Source organism: Camelus bactrianus, chromosome 26 (assembly GCF_048773025.1).
Source record: "Camelus bactrianus isolate YW-2024 breed Bactrian camel chromosome 26, ASM4877302v1, whole genome shotgun sequence".
NCBI lineage: Eukaryota > Metazoa > Chordata > Mammalia > Artiodactyla > Camelidae > Camelus > Camelus bactrianus.
In genome coordinates this window covers 15761074-15781374 of record NC_133564.1, presented here as the reverse complement: position 1 = coordinate 15781374, position 20301 = coordinate 15761074, and the positions used below count along the sequence as shown (strand labels likewise).

Genomic DNA, 20301 nt, shown 5'->3' with positions numbered 1-20301 from the left:
GCCGCCGAGCGCCCGCGCGTCCTTCCGGCGCGAGCCGGCTCTCCCAGGTCGCTTTGCGGCGCGCGAGCGGCCGCGACGCTGCGGCCCCGGCCGGCGGGGGGAGGGGAGGGGAGGCGGAGCGAAGGGAGGCGGGCGCGCACCTCCCGACCCCAGAGGGCGGGTCGTCAGGGGTTCGGCCGGGGCGCCCTCGGGCTGGGCGCGGACCTCGGCGTCCCTCCTCCGCTTTGTGACGCTGCTCCGGGCCCGCCGGGCCGGGGATCCGGGGCGAGTGAGGCCAGGCCTGGTGGCCGAGCGCGGCCGGGCAGGCGGGCCAAGTCCTCGCGCGTCGCGCGCGTCCCCGCGGATTGAGCTGCAGTACGGACGCGAGGTCGGGGCGGCTCGGCCCGGGGACGCTGGTTTCGAGCGGGGCCAAAATAAACAAAAGCTCGCCTCCATCTTTCGACTATGTCAGAAAACAGCTTTCAGCGCTATTTCGAATGTAGACAAGCGGCCGTCCGGGTCTCGGGCATTTAGGAACGTGCGGGTGCATATTAGCCTAAGTCGTAGTGATAATAAAAGTAGTAAGGAGACGTTTAATCATATTAGCCTAAGTCGTAGTGATAATAAAGGTAGTAAGGAGACGTTTAATCGAGTTCCATGTTGCCCTGTGGAGCCCTCCTGCAAGCAAGCTCTGGCGCCGCAGACTTGGGTTTGGTTTTCGCGGTTCATCCCGGGCCGAACCGCTTTCTCTCGGGTGGGCTTTTGGTCAGTAACTTAAACACTGGGCGGAGGGCCTGCTGTCTCTGTCGCGTTTCCTTAAGTTAACAGCCATTAACCTCCAGCTGGACGGGGAGCCGGGAGGCGGCTTGGAAAAGTGCGTATGTCTACGCCCCGTTTCCCTCTGAGAACTATTTTTTTCTTTGCATTTTTTTCCATTTTAGAATGTCCACACTTGAAACATTACTGCCGGCTTCCTCATTGTTATGTTTCCAGTATTAGGTATTTGGGTGTTTTAAGATTAATGAAATTTAATGATGTTAAAATAAGTGATATATTAATGATAAATTACGGAATTAAAATTTTTGCTTTCACTAAATATTTGTCGATTTTAAGATAATGAGTCAGAATAATCAAGCAAGCAAAAAAGAAGTCACTTAGATAAGATTAATTGAAAGAGCCGTGTAGTTTACATACATACTGGAACAGGCAAAATTCAGCTATTGTATGAAAATAATAGTGCCCACTTTCCTGCCATGCCAAATGAAGCTGCATAAAAACGTAGGCATGGAGAAATTTTGAAGCTTGGGATTTTGCTTCTAGTTTTGCACTTTGCTCTTTTTCCCTGAAACTTGAGAGGGATGAAAGGATGTGGAAATCTGGCAAATTAAAAGACTAGAGAAATTTCGTGGTTTTTCATCTTGTGAATTATTTGGCAAAGGTAGCAAGTTAAAGAATCTATGATTCCACTACTCAGCCATAAAAAGTAGTAAAATAATGCCATTTGCAGCAACATGGATGGGCCTGGAGACTGTCATTCTAAGTTAAGTCACAAAGAGAAAGAAAAATACCGTATGATATCACTTATATGTGGAATCTAAAAAAAGACAAACACATTTACAAAACAAAGACTCAGACATAGAAAAACTTCTGGTTATGGGGTGGGAAGGTATAAATTGGGAGCTTGAGATTTGCAGGTACTAACTACTATATATAAAACAGATAAACAAGTTTATACTGTATAGCACAGGGAGCTATATTCCATATCTTATAGTAACCTATAATGAAAAAGTAAGAAAACGAATATTTGTGTGTGTATGTATGACTGAACTATTACGCTGTATGCCAGAAATTGACACATCATGAACTGATTCTACTTCAATTTAAAAAAAGAATCTATGATTCCATACCTAGATGATATTCGTACATTTTAAACCAAGAATTTTCTCACTTTTTTTCTTTTTGCCCTGTAGCCTTCCACCCATAGGCTTCATTGCCTTGAAGGGAGAGCAAGTAGAGCCTGGATTTTAGAATTAATTTTTAAAATTATGATAAAAGCAATATGGTCTGAAAGATGGAGTATTTCTTATTTGCAAAAGCCAGTTGCTTGATAGAAAAGATATTTTCTTTTTCTTAAAAGGTTGACTTTGAAGATTGAAGACTCAGGGCATAGACCATGGACCACAGAGTTAAGAAGAGCATATATTGAACTGAAAAAAAAAAAAAAAGACTTCTCACCAAATGGAGGCAAATTATGTTCTAGATAGGAGGGAGGAAGGATTCAGAGAGAAAAGGTGAGAAGGGAACTTGTGAGAATCCGGGAGGGCGGGGGTGGCCTGGGGGGGAAGTGTTGGTTTCGCCTGGACCTTTGGGAGAAGACAGCCCATCAGTCTCTGAGCCAGCTTGGGGTGGTCTTTGGAAGAGAAGAAATGAGCACAGAGCTTTTATAGCTCTGATAACCAACTACACCACTCCCTCCTCTCCCTCTAACACACGCACGCACGCACGCACGCACGCACGCACGCACACCCCTCTTGTCTCTCACAGACCATAGGGTTGGACTTAGAGACTGGAACCATTGGCAGGCTTAGTAAAAGCAGTTTTGGTGGAGTGGTGGAGGCAGACGCAATACTGGAGTTACTTCAGGAGTAGTAAACAAAGACACTCTGCTGTGGAGGAGAGAAGAGAGAGGAAGCTGGAGAAGGTCATGGGGTCCAGGCCACTTTTAAATTTCAGATGAGAGTAGCTTAAGCATATGCAAGTGCTGATTGGGAGAAGCTAAAAGAGGGAGGGTTTGAAGATACTGAAGAAATGGGGGCTAATGGACAATTTCTGAAGAAGTCAGGAGGGCTGGGATCCAATGCACAGGAGGAGCGATTAACCTCAAGTACTTGGAGAGGCACTTCCTCCATTTTAAAAGGAAGAAAAAGATTGTAATTTGGAGATGGGAAGTTGAGATGGAGTCTCTGTGATGGAGTAGAGAATGCTTGAAGTGGACATTTTAGAGAGCAGGGAAACAAGCTGCCTTGATAAACATACTTTAAGTTCTGGCCGATTTTTTTTTAAATTATAAATTATATGTGCACACAGAAGTGAAACATTTAAAGAGAATTAAAAGCCATAAAATGAAAGTGAAAATCTCCCTCCCTTCTCAGCCTGGTCCTACTCTACAGATATCATCATTAATGTCAGTTTGTCTCTGTTTCTTTGGGTGGCTGTTTTCATAACCCCAAATTATATGCTTATGTTTTTATTTCTTGATTTTCAACTTTAAGCACTTTATTTCATTCCTGAATGGGAAAGGTGGGTAAATCCATATCACTTACACTACCTCTTCCTTCTCCCAATTTTTGTTGTATTTTAAGTGTTCATCTGTTGGCCACCTGTCATAAATTTAAATATTGTACTTAATCTTCAATTTCTTAATCTATCAACTTTAGACAGTCAGTTCTTGATTCTCACGTCGTGTAAGAAAATTCTGGGGAGAGACCGTATGGCAGCTCTTTGGACTTTCAAAAAAATATGGCTTTAAGAGAAAAATCTATTCCCTAAGGGTGAACAGGCAGCGGGTGGAGAATTCTACAGTGCTCCTGCTTACCTGCGGGCTTTGTGCCATTTTATTTTATTTTATATTAAGCCCTAACATTAAATAAATGTCAATAAATGTGTTTGCTGCTGTGAGAATTAAATAAGATTGTGAAGTTACATTTTTCATACAGGTTAGTTTCTAAAATCAGCATGTAAATGAAAGTCAGATAAGACAGGCTAACACTCTACCTCCTTTTCCTGTGGCACAGCAATTCCCTCAATTTTAGAAAGGCCCCTTGGGCATCTCCTGATGTGAAGACGAAGGAAACTGGGCTTTCTCTACAGGTTCACAGATTCTAGTTTGATTAATTTCAGTTGCAAGTGACAAAAATTATGATTTTAAAATGGCTTCTGCTTAACCAAAAAGAGAATTTATTGGCTGTATGACTGACAATCCAGGGAGTAGACTTTTGGGATCCAGGTACTCAAACAGTATAATCAGGAAGCCTGCCTCTCTTCATCTGTAGACTTTGCTTTCTCTGTGTTAGCCTCAGTCTCAGAGAAGATCTTCGTGCAGGTGGCAAGATGGTTCCCAGAAGCCCAAGCATATACATCCCCATAGTTCAGCAGCTGCTGTGGAAAGACAGCTTATCTTTCCTGATAGATTCTGCCATTGTCCTGAGGGTCTGTTGGGTCATAATATTTATCCCTTAAATAAACACTCTAGCCAGGGATATGAAATATTCTGATTGGACAGGTCTGAGCCATGCCTCCACCCTAAGAAGAATAAAACATCTGAGTAGGGTCAGTATCATGCAAGGGAAATAACAAACTCAATAAAGCAAATTTACACTCAAAAAAGCCAGGGTAACAACCATATGCACAGAAGGATCACCAAATACTTGAAAAGATTTTAAAGAAAGGATGATAGTAAGGAGCTTCGAATGACACAAGATTATTCTCCAGTGGGAAACCTTATCAAGATGACTCTCTTTCCTCCACATCTTAGCCGAAGTGATAAAATCATTTTATGCCAATTTTATATTTCTTTACATAGCCTTGTATAGACCTTTCCTAAAAACAGTTCCATGGTTTTAGTCTTCATGTTCCTCCTAATGCCAGCAAGATGGGGTATTATTTTCTGTATGTTCCCATCCCTTTGTGACCCTCTTTGCTTGTTTTTATCCCTAGATTTAATCTAGGAGTGAGAGACAGACATTTTCCATTTTAAGGACCCATTCCAAGTAGCGGGAAGTTAATTTCAGTCCATTCAGGATCACGGGTATCCATTTTAGGGCGCTTACATAGTGTGGAGGCACGGGGCTGGGGCTGGGGCTGGGGCTTCAAAACGAGGCATTCCCAGGCATCCTTTGGAATATCCACCTTTCCTGTCAATTTTTGGTCCATGTCTGTCCGTGGAGGCCACTGCTTCATCCTCCTCTTCCCCACGGCGGGGCCTCTTTAGGTCAGAGGACTGTCCTTGCTAGACCCATGCCTGAGAGAGGCATGGGTAGACGTTGCCTGTTGGACCTTGCTGGGGGCGCTGATTCTCTACAAGGCTTTCTCGGGTCCATTTGCCCGAGCATGTCTGATCTGTTCCTCCACACCACACTAGGAGGAGGGGGCACTCTGGATATCTTGCAGCTTCCCTGGGATCTGCTGGGAAGGAGGTGTGGGTCAAGGAGCCCCTGGGCCCTGCTGGACTTTTCATCATCCTTTCCTTCCCTCTTTCCTCTGCAGTTCTGCCTGGAGGGTAAGAGCAGGCAGGACAGGGGGCCCCTTCCCAGGGAAACACACCAGCAGCCTAATTCTCTTGGTTCCCTCCCCTTCAAATTCTCCTTTCCTTTGAAGAATTTCTTATCTGGGTAACAGGTAGCCTGGTTCTTTATCTATTCTTTTAATCTCTTGTTATTATGCCCTACCTGGATTTTTGACCAGTCAGTCAAGACTTTGCATCTTTCGTCTTCTATATTCTGCTGCATCTTACAAAAGGCAGTGCCCTCAGCACACCCCCACATTTCAAACTAGCCACATGGCTATAAAAGTTAGAGCCACCTCTGCCATACCTGAGGAGAATGGGGAAAGGAAGCATCTTTATCTAGATCTACCAATTCCCCCTCAATATCAATGTTAGAGACTGATTTTAATTTTTAGTAAGCAATTTCTTTAACCCTGTTGAGGAGGTAGGGTAGGCTAATCAAAAATTTGCAAGTTCATGAGGAATATCTGGGTTGATGGAGTCATTCCTTCAGTCTTTCATTCTAGCAAGTACTAATTAACTCCCTACCAAGGGTCACACCAATGAGACCAATGTTATAAAATATAATGGGGGGAAATAAGGCTGAGGGGCAGGAAAGGGTTCAGCAAGTGGTCCGAACAGAAAGAACGCTCTGTGAGCTGTAAAGGCAACACTTAAAAGTCCCATCACCTCCTTGCTCTCCCCTTCTATGCAACTGTTGGTTGACTAAGGATGCGGTTTTTAAAAACCTCAATTAATTTTAAGGAAGGAAACAAAGTAAGTGTTTTTCTTCTCACCAGGGAAGGCAATTTTGATGTTAAACACCTCATTGATAGTGGTAATACTATGCAGTTAATTTGGAAGATAAGAACAAAAGAAGTGTTTTCATTCTCACTAGGGAAGGCAGTTTTAAACACCTCATTGAGGGTAGCACCACCAGGCTCATTCGGGACTTGATAATAGCTCCTCTTGACAAGACAATACCGAACCCAGGGTGAAACCTACCAGCACTTAGACGAATTTTCACCCCCACCTACTAGCAAAGGCATATTTTCTCTCTTTCCCGAAAGGAGTGTTAGAGTGCAATGCCATCCAATTATTTTTACAGCGCCAAGTCCCATGGAAATGGACTCAGGTGCTTGCTTACTCCATTGATTGCAGTGGGGCTTGGTAGGGTGAAGTGGGTTCCACAGGGCTTTGATATAGAGTGAATTGGGCAAGGAGTGGAATTTTTACTCACATTTGTTAGTTTTTCCTAGGTAGAACTTAAGAGGCTCAGAATGCTCCTTTTATCACTGCCATACAAAACTAGAACTAGTAAATAGTGAGGGGAAAGAAGCTAGTTATATTACCTCCGTGGCCGTGAATTCGCTCTTTATTGTGCAGAAAATCGGATTGCACTTTTCAGTAAACACGTGACGGGAATCAGACATTCGTTGAAGGCTTCAGCCTAGAGTTACAAGAGGACCTTGAGATGTTGGACTGCCGGGCAGCTCCAAGTAGACACGTCATTGCCTCAGCGGCTCTGGGTCATAGGGCTCTACCTACTGTCACTTCTGTTGTCTTGAAGGACAGGGATCATACGACTCTAGTTATTGGCGCAGAGACAAGAGCTGTAGCTTGTTTTATACATAGCAGCTTGTACCTCTTAATCCCCTCCCCCTGTATTGCCCCTCCCCCTTCCCTCTCCCCACTGGTAACCACTAGTTTGTTCTCCATATCTGTGAGTCTGTTTCTTTTTTGTTATATTTACCAGTTTGTTGTATTTTTTAGATTCCACATATAAGGGTTATCATATAGTATTTGTCTTTCTCTGATTTTTTCATTTAACATAATGCCCCCTAAGTCCATCCATGTTGTGGTAAAGGGTAAAATTCCATTCTTTTTTATGGCTGAGTAGTATTCCATCACACACACACACACACACACACACACACACACACACACACACCCCATATCTTTATCCATTTATCTATCGATGGACACTTAGGTTGCTTCCATGTCTTGGCAATTGTAAATGATGCTGCTATGAACACTGGGGCACATGTGTCTTTTTGAATTTGCCTTTTTGCTTTTTTCAGATATATACCCAGGAATGGAATTGCTGGGTCATATGGTAATTCTATTTTTAGCTTTTTGAGAAACCGCCATACTGTTTTCCACAGTGGCTGCACCAATTTACATTCCCAACAACAGCGTACGAGGGTTAAAAAATCACATGAGAAATTTTCTCAAAATTTGCGTCCCTGAGCCCCCACAGAGAAATTCTGATTTGAGAAATCCAGGCGTGGGCTCTGGATTCTGAGATTTTTAACTAGGCTTCCAGCTGTGCCTTTATCACGCTTTGAGAAATACTGGTGTAGTGAAGAGTCAGAACAAAGCTGGGCCTTCTGTTTGGGGCTTTGTCCCTGAGTGACCAGGAGGGACGTCTCTGGGCATTCTATCCAGGGATAAAATGTATATAATTTATACTGCAAAGTTTTGTCTACTAGGAGGGAAAGGCATGACAAATTCAAGTGTCTTAGGCCAACTCAATGTTTATTAATGAAAAAAACCCTGATTTCTCCCAAGTGTGAAGCTGCCCCTGTGGGGCAAGACAGGGAGTAACCTTTCAGCTGCTCCCACCAGGCATCCCTGAGCCTGGGTCATGTTGTAAACGGCTTGTGATGGCAGATGCGGGGGCTGAACCCACCTGTCCCAGCTGCTGGTGGCTCCAGCATTCCTTGGCATCACTCCCGTCTCTGCCTCCACCTTCACGTGGCCTTCTCCTCCTCTGTGTCTCTCGAATCTCTGCCTATCCTAAAATTGCAATAACTACTATTGTGGTTTTTTAAATATACACTGTAATAAATGATAGCATAAGTCTTTTATTTTTAAAAAATGTCTTCCAGGTGAACCTAGGGATCTCGAATTTAAGTCTTATTTCTGTCAAGGTCTGTTATCACCACTGACATCCGCTACCACCCACCTCGTCTGAGACGCTGAGTAAAACACAGGTAGGAATTAATTTGGGAAGAATGGCCATGTCCCAATATTCTCATCCAGAAAAATATGTCTGTTTATTTGGATTAGATCCTCATTCATATTTCAGCCTTCTCTCTCCCTCCCACCCTCAGACAGGCTTAGGGAGGGGATTAAGCAAGTGGTACTTACCCGGGTCAAGACGGCACTGCATCCCCTTTTGCTGCAGATAAAGGGTGAACCATCGTGACCCTCTTTCTGTTTAGGGAGGTGTTCCTAATGCTTGGTCCTGTCCTGTTTGCTGCCCAGGCCCTTTCTCTCTCAAGGTCAGTGATGAGAAAGCCTCTCCCCACCCCTGCCGAACTTTAGCTATTGAGGGCATTTGGCTGCATGCAAAGGGAAAGGTGCACTTGAAACTTTGGCTTGGGACCCATTTGTACCATTTCCCACTCTCGCTCCGTAGACATTTGCTAGTATTTTATTAAAAATTTATGTATCTATCGTAAATGATATTGGTCTTGTGGGTGTGCCCTTGGCAAAATATTTGTCAGAGGCTTGTACCCGGGTGATACTGACTTCAAGAAATGAACTGGAAAGCTGTCCCTCATTTCCTATGCGCTGGAGCAAGCAGAAAGCCGGGACCACGGGTAATCACCGCTCGAGCTGGCCTCAGGGAGTTTGTGCAAAAACAGCGCAGAGAAGGAGCAATTAGAAATACCGCTTGGGGGTGGTCTTTTGGACTGGCAGGCAGAGCTCTCTGTCTCCAGATGTTTGCCATATGAAACAGATTGTGTCTCCACCTTGCCAGCTGGTTTAGAGGGTAAACTCCAGCGACCTCACAGCTCGCCTGTCAGAATTGTGCAAAATCCTCCAGGCTGCATCCTCGCCATCTCCCCTGAGCTGTGACTTTCAGTGCCTGTGCTCCGCAGCGTGGACGAACATGGAGGGTGGAGGCCAGGCCTCACAGCCCTTTGAGCTGTTTCACTTGCCAAGGCCAAGGGGAGCGAGTGGGTCTCCCATTCCGGGGCAGCTGCATCTGCGTGTATGGAGGGCAAAGTTGAGGGACCAGGGCGGATTCTCATTGTTGGCTTTAAAAGTAATGTTGGCAGTTGGTCTTTAAAAAAAAAAAAAAAGAAGAAGAAGAAGAAGTCTGTAAGACACAAGGAGATTAGACTGTGAGTCTAGTTTTGTTCACCTTTGCGGAAGAGGGGGTTCATGTTTTCTCACCAGCGGGTTGACAGGCTGCTGCAGTTGGTAGCTCCATTCTGAAGGGGACTGAAAGTAATAAAAGCCGCTTCCTATTTTGTACTTGGATCCCCTTGTGCCTGCTGGATGACTAGACGGTGGGTGCTGTGGGGGTGATGAGAATAAATGGAGGCAAGGATGAGAACCCCAGGGACTTGTTAGAGCCACTGGTCACTCTCTTTTTAGCACTGATTTTATATACGTCTATCTCATATACATTTACAATTACATAATGTATAATTATATATTATATATGCTTTATAGATAAGTGTATGTATTATATATAAATATTTTATATATAATATGAAAAGTAGAAGAAGTGTCATTTCACTTACTGAACACCATTCGTTTCAATATATGGACATTTTAACAAAATTACAGAAAGATTTTTCCTTCTCAATTTCACCTCAGGGTTTATGAATGAAATGCCAGTCTGACATGATTTTAAATGACCAGGTGAAGATTTGAAATCAGATTTTAATGTGGCTGGAATAATACTGACATGGAAATCATTGCTTTTCAACAGGTGGTCCGGCAGGTTCGTGATTGGACCTACAAATTCCAGGCCGGCGGGTCGTGCCTGGGAGCCCTCCCTGGGTCTCGGGGAGGAATGACCCCACTTCTCTGTGATTCCACCTTCTCTGAAGCTTAGAGACACTCCCACGAAGGAAACTGGGCAAGGTGTGGAGGTGGAAGCAGGCAAATGTGAGGCCCAGAAGCCCAGGAAGACGTCTTTCAGGGAAGACGTGAAGAGCTGGGTCTAATGCGGATAGTGGGCCAGGAGAATGAGGCCGGAGAACTGACTGCATGGAGGTCACTGGTGCCCCTGAGTAGATGGGATGAACGTGTGAATATAACCACATACAAAGAGGCAAAGACAGGGGCAGATCATGGGGTACTACGTCCCAGGCTGCCGTCCTCAATGTCAATCCCCCGTGTTCACTGTTCTCTTCCAAAACACTCTACCTGTGCAGACCCAGGCTACTCCTGGCGCTTAGCGGCCTTCTTCAGCCCAGGTGATAGGCTAACCACTGGTGGGGGTGGGGGGGAGCAGGAGGGGCTGCAGCAGAGAGCCCTGCCATTGCCTGTCGGATTCCCTCTCTGAACTTTGCAGAGATAGGCAAGGGGAGGTTATGAGGGAGGAGGGTCATGCTGGACCCCGAGCAGGTGAAGTTCAAAGCAGGCAGAACGTGTGAGCAGGGAGCAGAATGTATGGCAGAGAAGATGGCATGCAGACCAAAGCGCCGTGGCTGCCTCGTAGAAGGAGAAGTGAGACATCCCCCCAAGTAGAAGAAGAGGTGGCGAATGTGGCTGTCATCTCACCGTGGGCACCACAAGGCATCGCCCTGTTCTGGAATCTTCCATCAGTCCCAGTGCCCCTCATCTCTGAGCCCTGCCCTCCCATCTCCCCGAGGCTGCTCTTCCCCAATCGCTGTGAAGGTCTGCGCGTGAAGCCCCCTACCGGAGCTCACGTGAGTGCAATGATGAAAACCCAACAGCACAGCCGTCACTATTGCTAGGTCAGAATGTGATCCCAGCGAGATGTGCTGAGATGGTCCTGAGTTAAAGCAAAAGAACAGAAGCAAAATAGGGAATGGGATTAACAAAGTGCTGGACTGTATTCCAAGTACGGTAGCAGAGCAGGGTCTTCCCAGGTGTCTAACAGGAAAGGGGTGGGTCTCTCATGGACTTCTGCCCCCCTGGGCTTGCCCGAGCACGTGATGAAGTGAGGAAACCATGGGGAAGTCCAGACTTTCATAGTGATGAGACTGAACAGTTTCTGTTGTGTCGGAGAGACTGTGTCAGGTGTCATCCTCAAACTGGGAGCCCTGGGTGAGCTGGTTTCTTGGTTTCCTGAAGCTGAGTGTTCAGGTCATATGCATTTGCTAAAGACACCCCAAGGTCACTAGACCTTTGACTGAGGTGGTTATTTTTGTTGAGTTCAGCGGTCCAATTTGCTTTTTGCACCATGAATTTACATGGTTTCTTGGGACAGACTCCATCTCAGTGCTGGGAATGCCCGGTGAGACAGTAACATTCCCTTCCTGAGCGTGACAAATAACTCAGCCCTTCACCGGATAATCAGAGGTGCCAGTGTGCTCTGCATCTTGGTAATGACCCTGATGGATAAAGGCTAGAGGCCCCACTCTGTTTTTTGGACACCATACCATATGCCAGTGATTCTTGTGTGGCCCTAGAGATGGGAGGAGACCCCAAACATGACTGAGATTGAGTTTCTCACCACAGAGGCAAATTGACTTAATATGACTTAGAGAAATTCAAAATGTTGCATTTTTTATGCTGCTTGTTTTAGAGTAAAATTTGTAACCTTTAAATATATATATTATCTCGTTAAAACTCCTAAGAATCCTATGAAGTAGGTATTACTGTCATCACCATTTTGCAGAGGACATTGAGCCTTAAAGGGGTAAATAACTCAATTACTCACAGCTATTAAGGTGGTGCTAGGAACCAACCTGCCTGGAAGGGATTGCCTGCCCCTCCCCCCCAGCCCCATCCTACTTTGCATAATAATTGACTATGGACTTTTTATTTTTGAATTTGGCTAAACCTTTATTTTGAAGTGGTTTCTCATGAATTCCTTCATAATAAAGCACCCACTGTATAGATCCACTTGGTCACTGCAGCTAGATGGCCAGATTCCTCGGTGGAGAACAGGGATGCTGTTCCCCTGCAGGAAGGCACAGAGAGACACTTACGCTTCACTCACTACACGCCCCCAACTTGTTCTCAATCTGCAGGGAAGGGAAATTCAGGCTCAGTGAGAGAGAGGGAGAAACACCTATAAGAGGGTCCTTTGTAACAGTTTGGTAACCCGAACAAAGACCTTTGATAAGATCCCTGGGAGAGCTTAAAGATTTCTCCTCTCTCGCTCTCTGTGTACGGATGGCTGCAGGTCAACCCTGAAACAAGATGACCGGTTCCACCAGCATCAATAAAGCCCTAATCCTGGAGGAAGGAAGTGGGGTCCGGTTTCCACGGTTGCTATAAAAAAAACCAGGGCTTTGTTTCTCAGGATTGCTCTTCCAAGTAGTTGTAACACATGGCCGTTTGCTTTGGCAGGAAAAGCGCCTTCCGAAGACAAAGGGCTGTTTTACGCCGGAGCCGCGCTGAGCTCGCGTGATATTCCGCTCGGCGGCCACTGGGTGGTGCTCGAGGAGCCGGGATGGCGGGTGAGGCTCCGGCGTCCTGCTGGGTCGGGTCCGGAGTCGGCACGTCCGTCACAGAGGCAATGCTCAGAGGTGACCCCGAGGCAAGGAGAGTGGGGCCAACCCCCTTCCCAAAGCCGCTTTCAGTGTGGACAGTCGCGGTTTTCCCCTTCGTATATACGATAACGAAGCAATCAAAGCATATTTAGAAAAGATTTTTTTCTCGGAAAATGCTATTTTTATTGTTCTGTGAAAGGCCATCTACATCAGAGTGTGCAAACCCAGCGTCAAGGCCACCTCCCCCCCTCCCCCGCCAGCTCGCAACCCCGCAGCCCCTCCTACAGGGAAAGAGCCCAGTGGAATGTGCGCCCTTCCTCCTTGGTTCGGCCCTCGTGCCCCTAACGCCTCCTCGTTGCTCAGGGACCCTGTCTGTGGGCTTCCTGTGTTTCAAATCCGGGAACTACCCCCCTCCCACCTCCCCAGGGAGCAGCCAGACCTTAGCCAGGCCTCATCCTATCCCTGGGCTGCTCTCTTGAATAAACTTGCTTAGCAACTTCCATCTTTAAAACCAAACTACCCAAGAAACAAGGGGTCCCTCCTGGCCCTTCACTGCCCTTCTACTATATATTGCCCATCGCTTGCCTTCCCTTCCCAACAAACGGATGGACTTGTCTCTGAGCACGGCCTCGTCTTCCTCCTTCCTATTTACTCAAATCCACCCTGGCTTGGTTTCTGTCCCTCTTGCTCCACTGAAATGGACTTTGCCCAAATCCCAACTCCAGGAGATGCTTTTGTCTTTTTTCTGTTTTATTTGATACTGATCATCTCTGCCTCCTTCCTGAGCTCAGTACCCACTTCAGCTCCTAAGAGTCCCCTCCCTTCGGCTTCCTCCCAGGCCCTGCCCCTGGCCCCACCCTCCAAGGCCCCACCCCTCCGGGGCTCCACCCTCAAACTCTCCCTCCCCGCACCCACTGGGATCCACTTGCAGAGAGCTTTGTGCTAGCTGTGGCAGCGGGTCCACAAAAGGCCCCACTACAGCGTCGGGGGAGGGTGAAGGCTTGGGCCTGGGCGACAAGGTGACGAGTTCCCCATCCCCATTTATTTTCACTAAGTTAGACGGACGTTGGCCAAGGACCTAGCCAGGCGTTTTTCCTTTGAGGTTGGTGATGAGGAAGTGAGGTGTTGTGCCAACGAAGGTGGACGTCAGAGCCGCAGATCGTCAACAGAAACCACTAGTTTACCCCACAAAAGATGCCAGGTAACTGCGGGGAGGAACGACCGTCTCACTCCAGACCCAGAGCAGTTTTGAGCCTGTGACCTTGAATGACACTGCACCTCCCACAGCGCTTCGCTAAAGGGGAGAATGATCGCAGTCAGTGGAGAGGATCCTTTCAATTATAAAGGTGGCGAAAGACAGAAGTATCCGAAGTTCAAGGCCTGCGGGCTGGGCGTGGTTCAGGGCCAGGAACTGCAGCGGCCTTTTCTCACCAATTAGGCACATTTTCCTGTACAGTCCTCTTCCCTTTGCAGGCATTGAATTCGTTTCCCTTTCACTCAGAATGGCCTTCTCCAGGAAGAATTATAAAGTGCAGTGAATAAGGTGAACATTCATCTTAAAGGAGTTTCCACCAAGGGGACAAGAGAGTCCAGGGGTGTTACCAGAAGTCAGTTTATGATCCAGGAATTATTCCTCTGGGAGTCCCTTCCATCTGCATCAAACTCCGGGATGAGCTTGTGGAAAGTCTACCGGGGCTGAAGCCCCGGCCTCTCCAAGACAGCACAGCTGGGGAGGACTGGGGGATTTCATGCGATTTTGAGCTGGACCCTGAAGAATGGATAAGATTTAGATCATCAAAGAAGAAGGAAAGAGGAGTCTGTCCAAGAGAAGTGGGGCAGGAAGCAGAAAAGAAAGGAGAAGGTGGGAACCAGGCTGCCTGTGGCCATAAAGGGCCACATACTCCAATGTCCCATGGACCCGGGTTCATTTTCTGCTCCCATTTTCTAGGACCTTTGGCAAGACTTTCTTTAAGTCTCAGTGTTAATACCTAAAAAGTTGGGATTAGCCAATATGAACTACTGTACATAGAATAGATAAACAAAATGGTCCTACTGCAGAGCACACGGAACTCTAGTCAATAGCTTGTGATAACCTGTAATGAAAAAGAAAATACATATGTATAACTGACTCATTCTTCTGTACACCAGAAACTAATACAACATTGTAAATTAACTAGACTTCTATAAAAAAAAAAGTGGGGATTCAAATAACTACCTCAATAGAGCTGTTGTGAAAATTAGGTGAGATAATGGATACATGGCTGTGGTTTGAGGAGGCAGAGTTAGGATCCTATGGACTTAGTAGTCGTGGGTGTGGACGTGTGCCTAGGGAGGCAGGAGCTGGTCTGGTGTGCGCTGGGGAGGAGAGATCAGTGTAAAAGGTAGTGGGGTGTGATTGTGAAGTTATGCAGAACACTGGTGCTAGAAGATTGGATGCACCACTTCCCAACAGAGTAATCAGAACCCCAGAGAAGGAAGTAATGTATTAGATGAATGCCGTGTTCATAATCCCATCTGAATATCTGACCTTCTCAAAAATACAAGATCTCTGAGGGCAGAGGCTGTGACTGACACATCTTTGCAAAGCCCTGCAAACCCCCAGCACATCATATGGGGGCTCAGTTACTACTTTTTGAATGTCCTGGGGGAGGGGTATGTAGCTCAGTGGTAGAGCACATGCTTAGCAGGCACAAAGTCCGGGGCTCAAACCCCAGTACTTTCATTTAAAAAAAAAAACTGTCTTAGAGTGTTTAGATTAAAAAAATTTTTATGTGTTCAGTCCTGACAATATTTTCTCTTATGTTTTGGGTTTTTTTTTTTTTTTAGATCATGTTTAGAAACAGCTTTCTCTTCTCGAGTTTTCTAAAATGATGCATCCATGTGTTTGTCGTGCACGTTTCTGATTTCAACTGTTCTCGTGTCAAATCTGATCCACCTGGTGCTCTGATGGGAGGCAGGCCTGAGTAAGCCCTTCCTCCTGCAGGGGGAGGGAGGGGTGTGGTTAGGGGCATGGCTCCAGAGTCAACTGCTGTGTGAACTTTGACCAGTTCCTTCACCTCTCTGTGTTTCAATACGTCTTCTGTGAAATGGCATAACAGTAGAACACACATCAGAGGAGTGAAGTGTAATTGAGATAAGGAGTAATTAAGGTAACACATAGCATTTAGAACCCTGCTTTGCACAGATACTTACTGAATCTTGACTATCATGTTATCATCCACCACTTGCCTATCTCTTAAAGAACTTCAAGATGATGGGCAGAAATCTGGGCCGCTGCTGTCCCCGGTCCCAGTGCTTGGGCAGTGGACCAAGCCCCAGCAGCACTGGCCCGAGGGCTGGAAAGCAGCATACAGCTCTGTCTGGCCCAAGGGCGACCCAGATGGGGCCAGGCCTGCAGGAGGGCCAGCTGGGCAGGGCTGGAAGAGGGTGGGTGGACGGAGCACGGAGCCAAGGCTGGAGCTGCAGGGGCTCCACGCTCACTCTCATCGCTAGGAGTCTCTGTTGCCACTAGATATGCTCGCGGCTTCCTCCCCAGGTTGCCGGCTAATTCTCAGAATGAAATCTCTCTCGGGTGCCCTTCCAGCCTCTTGCAGCCTTGCGGTCCCAGTGGGATCGGTGTGCTTTTTTAATAAAGGAAATTAAACAAACACTCTTATATGCACACGCGCGCACATGCACACACAGTTTAAATAATTAACAAATCGAGGATTAAGGATAGAGATTTCCTGGCTTGGGCTGGGTGGAAGCCAGCCACTTAACAAAGGGCAGCTGATGAGGGCACAGAGGGGCAGGCCCACTTCGGCCTGCGAGCTCACTGGGGGCTGGGGGAAGCCTGGGTAAGGGGCGGGACCCGAGTAGGGTGCCGCGTCTTTCCACGGCCCCACGGCTGGCATTCCCTTCTAGTTTGGGGGTGCACTGGGTGGGCTGCAATGGTCAGACACCCCACGTGCGGTTTGTAAGCCAGTTGTCCTCAGCCTCCCCTCTGCCCTGGCACCTGCGCTTCTGCCGGTGCCCAGTTCTGTGCCACGTGTCTGCGGTACTTCACAGCAGGCTCCCTTCTGTCCCAGCACAGCAGGCGCCGGCTGGGCCTCTGTCCTCCCTCTTCACCTGGTAGGGATGAAGTGCACCCTCCCCGAGTCACCCAGGGGTCCCTCCCTAATTACCTTCATTCGTCATCCCTCCCTGGCTCCCAGCTGCCAACCGACCAGAGCAGCTCCAGCTGCCCCCGTCACAGAACCCAAGTTCTGCTTCCTCGGGAGCCTTCACCCCTGCCTATGTGCCCCCTTCTCTCTTTGCCAGCCTGCATCCTTGCGCTGGTCGCGTTCTCCATCTTCACTAGTCAACCCAGGCTGCCGAGCTTGGCTCCGAGCATCCTGTTCACCCCAGTGCCCTCTCAGCAGACACGCCTACATGTTAGGGCTGGAGGGAGTCCCCTGTTAGAGCGGGAGGGTGTGCCCACCCCACTCCATGATGCCTGGAGCACCCTTCCCCAGCTAGTCCTTATGGTCGACCCTTCCTCTTTGAAAACCCTGTAGCTAGCTTTTTAAAAAAACTTCTGGCCCTCTGGTAGAGTTGCACTCTTGTGTCTCCGTACTTCCTTTGAAGTACATGCTACCACTACTGTATTACTACGGTAAATCGATAATTACTGATTACTTGACTGCACCTTTTCCTAGACTCTCAGATCCTTGAAGGCAGAGCTCACGTCTTATTTATTACTTCATTAAGATAGCTTAATAATATCTTAAAACAATTTTTTGTTGTTTTCTTTTGGGGGGAAGGTGATTAGGTTTATTTAATTAAAAAAATTTTAGCGATGGTACTGGGGGTGAAACCCAGGACCTCATGCATGCTAAGCACTCACTCTACCCCTGAGCTATACCCTCCCCACAATAGTAACTCACATATCTTTATGTTTCTAGGACCAAACAGTACCTTGGGATCCTCTTTTTTTCTCGAATGAGTCTATAGTGAGCCACTCATTCCCTGACCATGTTTCTAGAATATTCTTTTCTTCTATCTTATACCTCCTTTACCTTACTCATCCTAGTCCTAGATGTCTGCTCATGAGAAAACCACATTTCTTAAGGATGCACATTGGAAATGCTGAACTCACAGGGATTAGGGTTATTTTGTTGATTTGTTCCAAGAGCATGACCTATTATTTACAGAAGGGAAGCCTGTCTTGCTCTTGAGAGAGGAACATATTAAGGAGGAGGTGGGGATGTTGGCCAGAAGCTCATTTCACCGGCACACCTGGTAACAGGTGCCTGTGATCAATCCCACAATGGCCCCTGGGACTTGCAGGCAGTGGCTGTTACTGACTCAGACAAGAGAAGAAGCAGGGAGTTTCTTTAACAGAAGGAAGGCACTGGTGGGTGTGAGAATGGGGTGGCATAATTTCCTTAAGACTAATTTTCATACTAACCTAAGGATAATATTGTAAATAACCTAAGAAAATGGAATACTGCATTTCAGAACCGAGTATAAACTATTATCTTAGGTAATTAAGAAGAATTGCCTGTATCATAGGTAGGATGAACCTGGACCGGGGGGAGGAGAGAACTGATTGATCTGGAAGAAGAAAGTCAGGACACAGAAAGTGGAAATAGAAACGGGAAGGAAGTAAAAAGTGTCAGCTTCTTTAAGCTGACATGGTTTATCCAGGACAGTCTAGCCTGATCTTCAGGGTGCTAAAATGGACAAATATTTATTTGTAGGCTACCTACCACTTGTCCTTTGAAATTCCTTCCTCTCATGGGTCTGTGATATGGCCTCATTCAACATTTGGGCTTGTCCCGTGCAGTTAGCCTGATTCATGAAATGCCAGAACACCCCCTCTGTACGTTGTTAGGGTTTCTAATGATGGTTCTCATCTGGATAAAGTCTCCTTTGAGCTACTGGTGTTACTGCCTTAATTATATTTTTATCTTCAAATTCAGTGCTTTATGAGAATTCTCCATTTGCTAAGAAACGCACATAGCATTTAAAACAATTAAGACTGAGCCCAAACAAAAGTCATGTACCTGACTAACTACAGAGCTTGCTAACTGGTAACCCACAAGACACTTGCAGACATCAGATGTTTTGTCTGTTGGCTGAGACAGTGTTTTGTTTTCGTTTTTGCATAGTTTTCAGAATTTGGAGATTTCTCATAAAACTCAGGATTTCTCACTTGCATTGAAAAATCAGAAGATCTTGCATCATCCTAGACCCCTCATCCTGGATGGTAAAAACCAGTGGGACCTGAGTGGGTGCCACCTCCTTTAGGTGGGACGATTTATCTCCATTTTACAGGCTGCCCCGGTCACCTTGTCTACCGCGGTTCACACTCAGTTGTGCAACTGGCCTGCAGATCACCACAGGAGATTTTTCTTAACTAGTAGTTCTCTAGCTGTTTCCCACTCGGCAAAAATGTCCTTATGTAAATGCTTCATTTCAGCTGAACTATAAAAGAGAATGTGGGCTACGGAAAAAGAAAGGTAAGACCAGCCTTTGTTACAACTATAATGAAGCCTATAACAGGAAGTCCTTTTCATTCATTTTATGATGCAAGTTTATTCATTTTACAGATGCATGTTATATACATGTACCCATCCCATGTGCTATAATGATGTTAATACACTTGAAGGTGAATTTTTGTCAAATTATAATAGTTCTGCTTGCAAGTCTGGAGGGTTGGAGTTAGGAGAAGGAATTTCCAAATTTGAAAATAAAGAAGTTGGGCATATTTTATACTTCTGAAAAATCAGTATTTATAGCCAAGAGTTTATTGTCATGTTGAAATGTGTCTTGGTTTGATAACCAGGATAGAACCAGAGTTATACTTCAGTCAAAATTCTCCATGTAATGCTTTCTCCTTCCCAAGGTGCTGGGTAAAGGAGTGGGTGTAATAAAGACATTTCAGAAGTCTGTTATTCATGGCCTTGCTCCCAAGCCAAGGATCCAAGAGACCTTCGAATTTCACATCAGCCATTTGGAAAATGAACCTTAAATCTCCTTACCTTGGAGAATAAGAGTTTTGCTATTTAGTGCCATTTCCAAGACAGGACTGAGCCACATTGAAACACTCCCTGGGGATGGTGGCATTTACCATGCAGGATGCTTGAGAGGCCAAAACAGAATCAAAAACATGTAAACATCAGGGGTCATTTCCAACAAGATAGTGGGAAGAATGCTAATAAGATTTCTTTTTTCTTTCATTATCTAGGCTGCCTTTTGTCAAGTCTTTTTCATTGTATCCCATTGATTCAAGAGACAGGCAAAATGGAGGTTTATTGGACTGGGTGAACAGCCAAGATTTAGTTCACGAAAAGTTGCTGAGAAGATGTGCAGTGTGATGTATTTGGACATAAAAAACTAAGATGCGACGTGTCCATGAAAGGGACCAAGAGAGCGTGTTTCCTGGTTCTGGGTTCTCCCATATTAAGGGCAGGAGCCTTACCTTACTGCCATTTATCTACTAATGAGAAGAAGGAAAACAATTTAATGCCACTAACCTGGAGAAGACAGAGAGAAAGAAAGGAAGGAGGGAAGGAAGAGAGGGAGGAAGAGAGAAGAGAAAAAAGATGAAATTGTGGCTGAGCTGTGGTTCCAAGCTGCGCGAGGAAGTGAGGGAAATGAGAA

The 20301-nt window shown here is 46.2% G+C and overlaps 1 long non-coding RNA gene across 1 annotated transcript; it reads left to right on the top strand.

Annotated features, from left to right (window-relative positions):
- Positions 1 to 316: 316 nt before the first annotated feature.
- LOC123616397 (uncharacterized) lies at positions 317 to 14803 on the top strand. Its single transcript, XR_006724387.2, has 4 exons — positions 317 to 2270; positions 8134 to 8238; positions 9975 to 10920; positions 12533 to 14803. It is a non-coding gene; the product is annotated as an uncharacterized LOC123616397 (long non-coding RNA).
- The last annotated feature ends 5498 nt before the right edge of the window (positions 14804 to 20301 follow it).